Below are 12,519 nucleotides of genomic sequence, written 5' to 3'. Positions count from 1 at the left end.
AGGTTCATATTTTTATGCATTTCTTGACTTTTTTAATGACAATTAAGAAGAAATTTATTTTATTAAAAAAAGAAAATTACAAATTTGGGGTATTTGTTCTAGGCTTTTTGATCTGAGTATCCAATTTAAAAATTCACCTGTAAAAATACACAAGTAATTAAAATAAATAAAAAATTCATCAGTAACCCTTTTTATGTGATGTTGATTTCTTAGCTTTCTTGGAGCAGATGAGAAAATCATGGCATGTGGAAGTACATTATCCTTAGAGAGAACAATGAATTCAAATGTTCCTCCCACTCTATCTAATTCAGAATTATACTTCCAGACTGGATTGTATAAATTACATATAACATAAGAAATACCGAAAGGGACTCATTTCTCTCTTTTCACAATCTTTCCCTTGTTCTACTCTTTTCTTCTCCCTTTAATTTTCTTCCTTTCTGTTTTTTTCTTCAATTTCAATTTGGACTTTTGCCTACGATCATCAGATCAAAACTCTTACATTGATGAAATGGGATAATTAGCACAGCACAGTGGCTGGCATAAAAGAAAGTCATAATATATATTACTCATGTGGATTATTAGCAATCACAGGGATCGTTTAACCTCGTTGGTGGGAAATAGGATATTTTTTGCCAGTAAAGTTTCCATGTTTCTGTCCAACAATTCTCTCTGAAATAGAAGTGCAATACAGGGCTTGATGTTCTCAGAATAATGCTCTCTTAAATCTTCCTGGCACTAACAGCATAAGTACTTACTATCAAAGCCCAAGTCCCTGCCCATAGTAGTCCAGCAAGAAAATTGCCTATTGTATATATCTTTTGTGTATGTTGCTTGCCATGACAGACTGGAACAAGGAAGAAAGGGAGGTTCAACTACATCAAAATTACAGCAGATATTGATAAAGTAGAATACACACGTGTAGTTGGGGTGATGAAGAAAAAAAATGCCTCAGCAGTTTCAGAAGGAAATCCACCTCAGTCAGACAAGCAGAAGGAGAACAGGAGCCCCCAGAGGTTATGAGGCTGGAGAAGAGATGGATAGTTTAAAGAGAAAAGTGAAGCGACATAAGAAATCAAAGAATATTTTACCCGCTGAAAGAAAATCAATGAAAATGATGAACTGCTATTCAAAGGAAATAAACTGATTATTCCAGTTTCCACAAGAAGGGAGGTGCTACAGGTAATCCATCAGGATGAGCAGGATGTTGGAAGGTGAGGGAGGAAGCCGAGATGTGATAGTCTATCTTTCATATTCCAGCCCCAAGACAGAAATATTAGTTAGATGCCAGAAACACAATTTAAAATTAATTTCTTTACTACAATAAAGCCCACTGGCATGTATATATTTTCAAATCTTTTCTGTTTTCACTTTTATACTTCATAAATGAGATTCTCCAAAAATTTTAAAGACACAATAAATGTATACCTGCAAAGTTTAGATAATCAAATGAATTCTCATATACCCTAATTAGAACTTTATCAATATCTTTCAAGCTCTGTGGATTTTTCTCCTCAATGATGTTTCCCCCCTTTATCCCAGCAGAAGATAACTACTCTCTTGATTTCCAGTTGTAATTATGCATTTGATTTTCTTTATGACTGTCAATTTTAACCATATACACAACATATCAATGGGTTCTCTTTCGAATATTATTATAAATGGAATCGAACTGTCCATTTTCTTATTGCTATTTTCATTCAACTTCATGGTCTTGAGATCTGTATTTATTGTATATAGTCTTTTGTAATGATATATCATAATTTATCCATTCAGTTGATTGTTGAAAGGTGGTTGGGTTGCTTGCATTGTTTTTATTACCAACAAGGACACCTCCTATCACAGGGATCTAAAGTATATATATGTCCAAATTTATTACATAATAAAATAGTTTTTTCAGACATTTTTACTGATTTTGGATTCTATACCATTGTACAATAGTTCCCCTTCTCTACATCCTTGACAAAATTTGGTATCATTCTATTTTCTAATTTTTGTCAATGAACTATTCCCTGCTGTGGTTTTCATTTATACTTGCCTGATTAACAAGTTTGAACATTTCTTCCTAAGCTTACTCAATATTTATATTTGCTATTCTATAGACTTGTTGTTCATAACTTTTCTAATATTTTGGTGTGATGTTTCCCCTTTACTAACAGTTTTAAACAAGTCTTCATATACTCTGGATACTAAAACTTGATCAGCTGTAAGTTGCCATAACTTTCTTGAGATTGTAACTTACTTTTTAATTTTTTTCTGATTTTTTTGTATGCGCAGACATCATCAATCTTATCAATGTTTCCTATACAGTTCATATCTAGTCATTTTGTTTTAAAAGAAATTAAAAAAAAAACACTGATGCCATGAGACAAAAATAATATATTCTCCAACATTAACTTTTCGGGGAGGGCGGGGAGGTGGGGGGAGCACAAGAGAGAGTATGTAGAGGTGGGGACCAAAAGAGGGAGAAGGAGAGAGAGAATTGTAAGTAGGCTCCACACCAGAGTGGAGCCCCATGCAGGGCTCAATCATGGGACCCTGAGATCATGATCTGAGCCAAAAGCAAGAGTCAAATGTTTCAATGACAGCTATCCAGGCACCCTACTCCAATATCAAATTCTAAAAGTTTTAGATTCAGGATCCCTGGGTGCCTCAGCAGTTCAGTGTCTGCCTTCAGCCTAGGGCGTGATCCTGGAGTCCCGGGATCGAGACTTCGTGTCTCTGTTTCTCTCCCCTGTGTCTCTCATGAATAAATAAATAAATAAAATCTCTTTAAAAACTTAAAAAATAAAGTTTTAGATTCTTTCTTTTCCCATCACATTAAGTTTTAGGTGGTTATGTTCGCACAACATGGTAAATGTAATTAATAACACTGATAGTACCTTTAAAGATGGTTAAATTTTATATTATGTAAATATTACTACAATAATACATAATAAATTATATAAAAGAAATTTATCCAGTGCTTGAGGAGACCTAAAATTCTTCATTCTTTTTCAAAAACTCTAAATCAAATTTTCCAAACAAGTAACAAAGAAAATCAACACCAATTTCTGAGGTGGGTGAGATTTGATTTACTTGCCTTTTCTAGAGGTAGACTTTAATTTCAGTCAATGTCATTAATATCGGAAATTCATGGGAAAAATATTCTTTTAAATGAATATGACTTTTTACCTAAACTTTACATAAAACTACTACAGATTGAGGAAAATCCCCCAACATCAAATTGGTTGACAAGTATCACAGCTATAAGTCCAGAGCAGATTTGTTTCCTTCTATGCAAGAAATACACGTTTTTGACAAATTCATTGTCTCTGCTAGGGGTAGGAGAAGAGTACAGTGTTGATGAGTATCTTGCTTGGGCAAGATAAATCTGACTCCTTTACCAAACCTGTCTCTTATTTAATCCTCATAATACCATTTTAGAGATGAGGAACCTAAGGCTCCGAGGTTAAGTAATTCACTCAATATCAATTTGCCAGTCAGTAATAGAGCATAAATTTGAACTCAAGCTTGTCTTACTCAAAATAAATAAATAAATAAATAAATAAATAAATAAATAAATAAATAATAAATAAATAAATGATAAAAATACACAAAAACAAAACAAAACAAAAAAAACTGCTGTTTCCATTTTCCACCCTGATATCTCAGAAAGACCTATATAAGTGAGAAGGGTAATTGGCATTTGTTAAATATGCCAGGTGCTTCACTAATCTTACTGCATGCTTCCAACCAATATACGAAGAAGCTGGTATTAGTCATATTAAATAGATTTAAAAAATCAAGATTCTGTGAGCTAACTGTCCAAGTGCACGTCAATGCCATAATTTAAATTATTCTTTGTCTGGCTTTAAATCCTGTGAATATGTTCCCTATATTCCTACAAAACAATTTGGTATGATAATGTATTGAGATATTCATTTTTCTTTTTTTTTCTTCTTATATGGCATATGTCTCACCACACAGTCTTTTTATAGTCAAATTATTTTCTTCTTCTTGCCTTAGGATTGCATTTCTTAAGTGAGAACACTGAACCAGCTGCATTAGCTTCATTTGAGACCTTGCTAGCAATACAAATTCCCAATCCCTACCTAAATCAAGAACTCTGCTGGTAAAGTCCAGCAATCTGTGTTTTATCAAATGCTCAAGTGATTCTGCTACACTCAAAAGCTTATAGGGGAAGGTTCATTGCATGCTGGATCAAAGAGAAATTACTTCTAAAGAAACTGCCTTCCTGATTTCTGATTGCCAGAAATCTGGGCTCTTTGCTAAAATAGAAATATGCTCAACACTAGGAAATGCATGACGGTCTAAAATTCTGCTAGCTACGGAAACCCAAGACTCTTTGCTCCACAGAGAAGAGGAGAATCCCTTTTTGGTGCATGTTCACTGTAATAATTAAACTTTCCTTCCCAGGCTACAAAAGTATCAGAGAAGTGGAAGAGCCACTAGACTTTACACCCACATAGGCCTGGCCGGTAATAGCCATCATCCTAGTGATCCCTCCAAATGTAAAAGATCATAATATAGGGAGCCAGGGAGATTCCTAGGGAGTGAAATGCAATGACACTAAAAGGGGTGGTAGGATTCAACTGGAATTAGCTAAATAAACTAACACAGTGTGAAAAAAGTTTACATTTACTGTAAAATAAATTCTAAAAAGTGCCCTGAGAGATGCAAAAGCTCAATACATAAGAACACATGAACAGCATGTTTGTGCCTCCCCAAAATTCTTATGTTGAAACTTTAACCTACAATGGATGTTACTATATGTTATGTGCTATGCTATGAGAGTATCAATGCCCTCATAAGAGGAGGAAGAGAGTAGAGCTCATCATCTCTCTTTGAGGATCTAAGAACATACCCTACTGCAAACCAGGAGCAGTACTCCCAGCAGACACATCTGCTAAAGCGCTGATCTTGAACTTCCCAGCCTTTAAAACTCTGACGAATAAATTGTTTTTTAAAGCCACCCAGTCCACAGAATTATGTTATAGCAGACCAAACTGAATAGGATGATTTTAAATATTCTCTGTAACTTTCCTTTTACACTCAAATACACTTTTGCAGTAATAAGAAGGAACATAATGCTTCCTCCTTTCTTAAAAAAATTAGCTAGCACTCCTAGTTGAGTTATGAATATAGAAAATACCATCTACAGAAAGCAAAGAAGATTTACTATTTTAGCTACATAGATAGTAATTTTATTTTAGGAGGAATATTTTTTTTTTAAAATCTTTCAAATTTGAAAAGCTCATAGATCAGCTTCTGCATTCTAAAAGAAAGTCCAACAATTCAGGATTATGCAAAGAAAATGCTTTAGATTTGAAAATACCTTGCATGTGCAGAATTAAAGAACCTTAGTCGTCCATAGCATTTCTTTCTGTAAGATAGATTTTAGGCACATATTTTTATAGAATAGGTATCTGGGGAGAAAAGTACTTCTAAGCTTTGAGTACCAATGCTAAAACTTTGGTAAGTATCAGACTTGTCCATTCAATTTAATCCCTCAGTTAATATTGATAATAATAGCAAAAATGGCAATATAACAATTTTTAGCATGTTCTATGTGTCAGGCATTGCTTTCATTGATTTACATATTTTTTAAAAGATTTATTTATTTATTTTAGAGAGAGTGTGTGTGAGTGGGAAGGAGAGGCAGAGGGAAAGATCTCAAGCAGATTCCCTGCTGAGAGCAGAGCGCCCAGTCTCATGATCCAGAGATCACGACCTGAGCCAAAACCAAGAGTCCAATGCTCAATCAACTAAGCCACCCAGAAGCCCCATTCAGTGCTTTACATTTATTAGCATGCTTAATCCTTACAGCTAAATTATAGACTAATAAATAAAGCACGTTCTTTCTTACTCAAATCAAATGTTTCTGAAATTTAAAAATGCACTTAAATAATATTTAAGAATTGCTATCTCTATATTCCTAAGTCACTTATTTACTTATTTTTTCAACCTATAACACATATATATTAAAAGCTAGGAATGAATTCAAAGGTAGTCATGAAATAAATTTAGGTATATATTTAGAACTTTAGAAATAAGCATTAAACTACTTTAAGTTTACCTTAAATGTAAGTAAAAAAATTCATATTTTCAGCAAAGACTGGAGTCAGGACAAAGCTGGCAAAAATGCAAGATTTAGTGCCCCAAAGTCTCCAATTATCAAACATGGCCTTGTCTGTAGCAAAGACCCTAAACACTGATCCTATGTACTTAGCTACTATGGTTTACAGACATAATCACTATGTTTTCTAAAACCAAAGGTTGAGGAAACTCCTAAGAAAAATAATTTCCTTTTCTGACTTGTCAGTTTCCTTATATTCAATGTATAATAGATATATAATAATAGGTATACAATAACATATATAATCAAATTGTTCAGTTAAAAAAATAAACTTTAAGTAAAATCTCTTAAATTGTTCTGGAAAGTGGAGGTGCACTGTCAATGTGATTATAAATCATGTGAATGAAACACAGTAATTTGGAATAAACCTTTGATTTTTACTAAATTTGCTGCAATCATTAAAATCAACACTACAAAAGGAAATCTTGGGGTGGGGCGGCAGGAGGCAGACGGGGTGGCGTTATTTAATGATTATAGATTTTAAGTTTTGCAAGATGAAAAGAGTTGCACAGCAATGTGAATGTAGTTAACACTACTCAATTGTGTGCTTAAAATGGTTAAGATGGTAAGTTTTATGTTATATATACATCATTTGACCACCATTTTTTTAAAGGAGAAAAAAAAAAGGAAAGAAGTTACCTTTTCCCTATACTGCTAGTAGGAACTAAAATCTCTTTCCAACTCACTATAAAGGAAAAGTGAAAGAGGAGGATAGAAGTGGGGAAACTAAAACTTTTGTTGACTAACTGTTCACAGCTATCTATTTTAAATATTACTAGCTTCTCATTTTTAAATACAAATTTAAAGTCAATATAACATTTATTCAATCTAATGCTAACCAGGAAGTGTGAGAATTGTTATGCAAACACAATTTTGGAAGGATTCAACCTTTCTCTTACACTTTTCAAAATATCACACCAAATGCAACTCTATCAAACCAACAAAGGCTTATATTGAGTAGGTGCTCAAAAAGAAAATAATGAGTATCACCTAGTTGAGGATTCAATGAACTTCAAATACCATTGATGTCACTGACATTAATTATAAATCTCATGAAGTTAAAATCTATCAAGAGTTTAGACATATGAGCTGCCTCTCTTTATTCTCCAGGTAAGTAATTTAATGCAGCTAATCTTAATAAAAATATATCCCACACCAAGAGGTAAGAAACATATCATCACACATTTGAACCTTCACTTTAGTGTTTGACAATAACTGAGATAATAAGTTTAAAACCAAAGATTAGTCTTCTCCAAGAAGACTGGTTTTATCTCAATTAAGCTGGACAGAGCAGGGACCAGGCTTGGGTCCCCACTCCCCTGACCTAGAAACCCAGAGTTCCCTGACCATGGAAACCCTTGACCTCTTGAGTAGCAGGTTTTGCAAGAATGTGGAAGCAGGATGCTTACTAAAGGAAGGATTCTATTAGGAAGATTGACAAAGACCTAACCAAGCAAGTCTGCACCAAGGAGGATCCCAGTGCTAATCTTTCACCTACACTTTCCCTCATTATAATACTAAAAATCAAGCTCAAGGGGTGGAGATTTAACATGCTAATTGACCTGCAATGCCCGAAGCACATTCTGTCCACTGTGCCTGTGCACCCAATTTTCTGAGTCTTCCCCCACCTCTATATGCTTAGACAGGACTCCTTTCCCACCTTTGCCTCTTTAAAACTTTCCCTGGCCTTTGTTTGGTAAGCAAGACTGAAGGACCCTTTCTTTTGTACTGTCTCCCTTCTGCTGGATAAATAAAAGCCTTGCCTGATACTCCCATTTGACCTCTAAACATTTTCTGTTGTTTAGAGAGCCCAAGGACCCATGGGTAATATAAGTGCATTTAATATTGTGAGTAAATGCAGAGTGATATGGTATAAAATAGGGAGAAAATGGGATCCCTGGGTGGCGCAGCGGTTTGGCGCCTGCCTTTGGCCCAGGGCGTGATCCTGGAGACCCGGGATCAAATCCCACGTCGGGCTCCCGGTGCATGGAGCCTGCTTCTCCCTCTGCCTGCATCTCTGCCTCTCTCTGTCTCTCTGTGACTATCATAAATAAATAAAAAAAAAAATTAAAAAAAAATAGGGAGAAAATATCAGGGAGGAATTACATATATATATACACACATTGTTATATATGTCTATTATATATACATATCTTATTGCCATGTCCCCTGTATAGCTGAGTCAAAACCTGGCCATAGAGAAGTATTGGAGTGACCTCGTGACCTCTATCTTTTATTGTTTTCCAAGGTCTCCACCTTGAACAATAAGGTAACAATAAGATAACTGTGGATTGAGGTAAATTGCAATGAAGAAGCTAGTCTTTATACTGTCTCAGAATGGAGCTAAGGAAGTTGACATGTGACTGATGAAGTAAAGACTTAATTTGCTCATAGAACCCAGTAAACTCTGATGCTCTCATAAATTTTCCTGAAACAGTGACTTCTACTTGCACTGTGCCTGAATGACCATTGGCTGAGCTTTAAGAGCAGTGGTATTCAGCTGAGTGACAACATTGTTTCTACAATATGTAACTCTAGTCACTGGTTACAGTAATGTTTGCAAATACCTCAGTATTAAAAAACGATATAAGGTCTGTGTTACTTGAATAATGCAAGTCTGCAAACACCACACTTGACTGGCAAGAGTGGATTCAGAGCTGGTAAGCTGAGGTGTATATGGGCATGATGGACCCATTACAGAATTTACTGCATGTGAACCTCAAGGACAAACGTCTTCAAACTTTTTTTTTAAGATTTCATTTATGTATTCATGAGAGACACAGAGAGAAAGGCAGAGACATAGGGAGAAGCAGGCTCCCCACAGGGAGCCAGCCTGATGCAGGACTCAATCCCAGGAACCCGGGATATGTCCTGCATCAGAGGCAGACACTCAATCACTGAGCCACCCAGGCATCCTATCCTCAAACGTTTATAGCCAAGACTTTCTCAGGAAGAATGACCTAAACTTTCTCACATTCTCATGGAAAAAGCATTTCTTGAAAACAGTGAAGTATCACTTCCAAAGACCTTTTTTGGATCATGATATATTCATGATCCAAAATATATATGATATTTCTCCATAAATATATATATTTATATATATATAGAAACTTATTAAAACTGTAGATCAAATATATTATTGATACAAATAGTTACATATTTTTTGATACCATTGAAGCTAACCTAACAGTAGTTAAAATTCAAAATCAAGACTAGCAGAAATAAGATCACAAGTTTAAATAAAATTCAATATAAATTCATAAGGTAGCCTTAAAATTTAACGTAGGCCTCAAACTCACAGTGGAAATATGCTCTGGGAAAGGGAAAACCATATATTTAGCAATGATTTTATGTGTGTATGTTTATTTAGAAAATTTAGGAAAAATATAAATTTCTATATGTGGATTTATATTGGAGTGTAGAGTATCTGATTATTCATACATTAACAAAAATAAATGCAGTTATTTTTACTAGTTAAGATTATTGCAAGAAACATGACACATTCAAAATAGACAATGGAAGGGCGTATACTGAAGGGACTCTTTTGGAAAATACGAGGGAGGGGGAAGCTAAGTAAAGTACTATGAATTGCCTTGTGGCTAGCAATAGCAGAAAGCCATGCCACTCCCGGGCCTGAAGGGGCCAAGAAGGAAGAGATACTAGGGCCCCTCAGTACCTATGAGTACAGGAGAGCGAATACTCCAAAAAAGTTGTAGATATTGGTAAAGAAAAACAGCAGACACTGAATCAATAAGAAACTGCAGCCTGGATGAGGAGGGAGTCAGGGGAAAACACACCGTGACTTCTTCATCCTCCCTCTCTCCTACCTCTGACAAGTTTCCCAATGGCCAGCTGAAAGACAGAAGGTAATGGAATCTTGCTGAAGCAAGGTCCATGGGGCTCAGCTCCTCAGGCACCAAGCAGAGTGAAGAAAGGCAGATTATGAACCTGCAGGGGCAAAGGGACGAATGCTCAACATAAATTTATACTGGGTTTTTTAGATTTCCAACAACCATTCACAAAAATCTATTTAACTCAGCCTTGAAAGAGAAAGAGAGATAAAGAAATTTGAAGTTCAAGATTTTTAGTTTCTCAACACTGCCCATTTAATGTGTAATAGAGCCAGTAATTAAACTGTCTTCTCATTCCATCCCCAATATTTTTCATGCTATTTTGGAAATCTGGATGTAGGAAAATCTAAATGACTTCAAGAGATGCTTTGGAACTCTTTCTCTTCTTCCATGCTGAGGTTTGAAAATATTCATGTAGAAATGAAGTATATCATGGAGATATGGGCTTCAAGCAAACCTTCACTAGTCATGTGTCCATTTTTCCCATGGCCTAGAAGAATCATATAGATGTCGGGAGCTCTGCATCAATCTTTTAAGAGATCAATTAGTAAGTACATGTCGGAGCACATGGTAAGGAATACAAAAAACAATCTAAGACCCTAAAACCTTCCCACAAAGAAATAACTGGAGCTGCCCTGACATGGCCAAACCAACATTTTACTCTGTTAATAACAACCGACTGAAGAAATTTACAGGCTATCTCAAACCCAGAAAACGAGCCCTCTTTTGATCTAGAGTGAGAATACTGGCTATCCTCTTCTAGAATCTTGTGCCCTTATAAGGCTTACAGCTCCTTGGTGCAAAAGAAGTCATGCCACACTACCTAAAGAAAAAAAGTAAAATTAACAGATCGATGTGAATCCAAAATTAACATGTCCTATAGACTGTTAAACTAGCCTGTGCTATCTAGATCTTTAGAGCACATTTGGAGGAAGAAATGATAATACCAGAAAGAGAACACAGTTCAAATAAAGCAAGCTCTTCAAAAAAGTTCTTTGTTTTGCTGGAGCATGGTGTGTGTGATGGATAGTGTTTTGAGGTATGCATTTGAGGCACAAAGTGTGAGGAGTTTGAGACACATCAACAAAGTTAGAGAACTTGAATGATAAACCAAGGCTAGTTCATAAATAATGGGAAATGAAAATTACCCCCCTTCTCATATATTCTAGAAGTGAATCCTAGAGTAAATCTCTTTGGGGACAGTTCTGCAGGCATTTTGAAACCTTAGAAACACTGAGTAGCATATACATTGCATTAACTGAGGTAGAGAATTGCTGCTTTTTAACACTACAAGCTGCATGCCATAAAGATGCTGTATCATTCATATGATTTGTAATAAATCTTTTGTATTCTTTCCTCACAATAATTTATCTGGAATAGAAGCCAACACCTTCTAGGTTACTAAGCCTAGCTATTGAATTAATTCATGAGCTGGACTGAAAAAATGGGCCATTCTTCACCACCAGGATCATGAATATTTTAATGTCTGAATAAAGTTAAGGCAACTCAACTTTGTGGAGATGCCCCAGGAGAAAAATCAAGAATTAGATGCTATAGTGGACATTCTAATTCATTTTAGCATAATTGAGATAATAACCAAAGATTAAACTGATTGTCGCAGGTGGAACCAAACACTCATTTGAAAACCTGTAATTGTTAATTAAGGGAAAAATTGGAGAATGACTATCCTCTCATGATTTTGGCCATCCTAAGGAGACACAAAACCTTTCTAGTACCTTAGTAAGAGGGATATCATTTCATTATTAGTTGAAAATTAGCATCTACACCAATGAGGACAGAATTCCACCAATTCAATAACAAAAATATGTTTACAACAATTCCTCAAACTAGGCTTCCTTAAAGGATTAGAACTAGGTATGCAAAGAGACATATAAATAATCTCAGATAAAACAATGATTTATTCAAATTTTTGGGCTTCTGTCAACCATAACAATCTGACAACACAAAAAGGAAATTAAAGAGTAGCTGACATAATTCTTCTCTCTTCAACAACTTTGTCAGTTTTTACCAAAATCAAAACATAAGACAGCCACAGAAGATTGATGAGAAAGATGTCAGAAAATAAGTGTAATACTTTAATACACTATTGCTTACATCATTGTATTCTTTGGTCAGTGGAACAAATGGGCAAGTGTATGTAATCTAACCTAGTTTCATCCATGGGTAGACACTCCTCATTTTGACAACTGGTATCCATAAATCCTCAGCAACAGCAGCACCACCACCACTACCACCAGCAGGAGCAGCAGCAGTGGCTCAGTAATTAATCCTTTAACTCAATGGTTCTCAACACTGGCTGCAAATTGGAATTACCTCGGGGAGTTTGAATCAAAATTTCTGGGAGTGGGAATGGACTTTCATCATTCTCCATTAGGATTCTAATGTTCATTTAGGATTGAGGACTACTGCTATCTTATACAAAGATATTGAAATATGAACATTAATTTATTTGCATGAGTTTCATGACTTGAAAATCACCTGGTTACTAAGTTTCCTATCTTCTGTCAT

The 12,519-nt window shown here is 35.3% G+C and overlaps 1 long non-coding RNA gene across 1 annotated transcript in view; it reads right to left on the bottom strand.

The window, feature by feature from the left end:
• LOC111098069 overlaps positions 1-10,087 on the bottom strand; it is a 75,728-nt gene extending 65,641 nt beyond the window's left edge. The window contains exon 1 of the long non-coding RNA XR_005366412.1: positions 9,967-10,087. This is a non-coding gene — a long non-coding RNA (uncharacterized LOC111098069). The remainder of the gene's footprint in view (positions 1-9,966) is intronic.
• Between the last annotated feature and the right edge of the window lie 2,432 nt (positions 10,088-12,519).

The sequence above is a fragment of the Canis lupus genome, chromosome 11 (assembly GCF_011100685.1).
Source record: "Canis lupus familiaris isolate Mischka breed German Shepherd chromosome 11, alternate assembly UU_Cfam_GSD_1.0, whole genome shotgun sequence".
Taxonomy (NCBI): Eukaryota; Metazoa; Chordata; class Mammalia; order Carnivora; family Canidae; genus Canis; species Canis lupus.
Note: the sequence above shows the minus strand (reverse complement) of the source record. Positions and strands in the feature narration are given on the sequence as shown.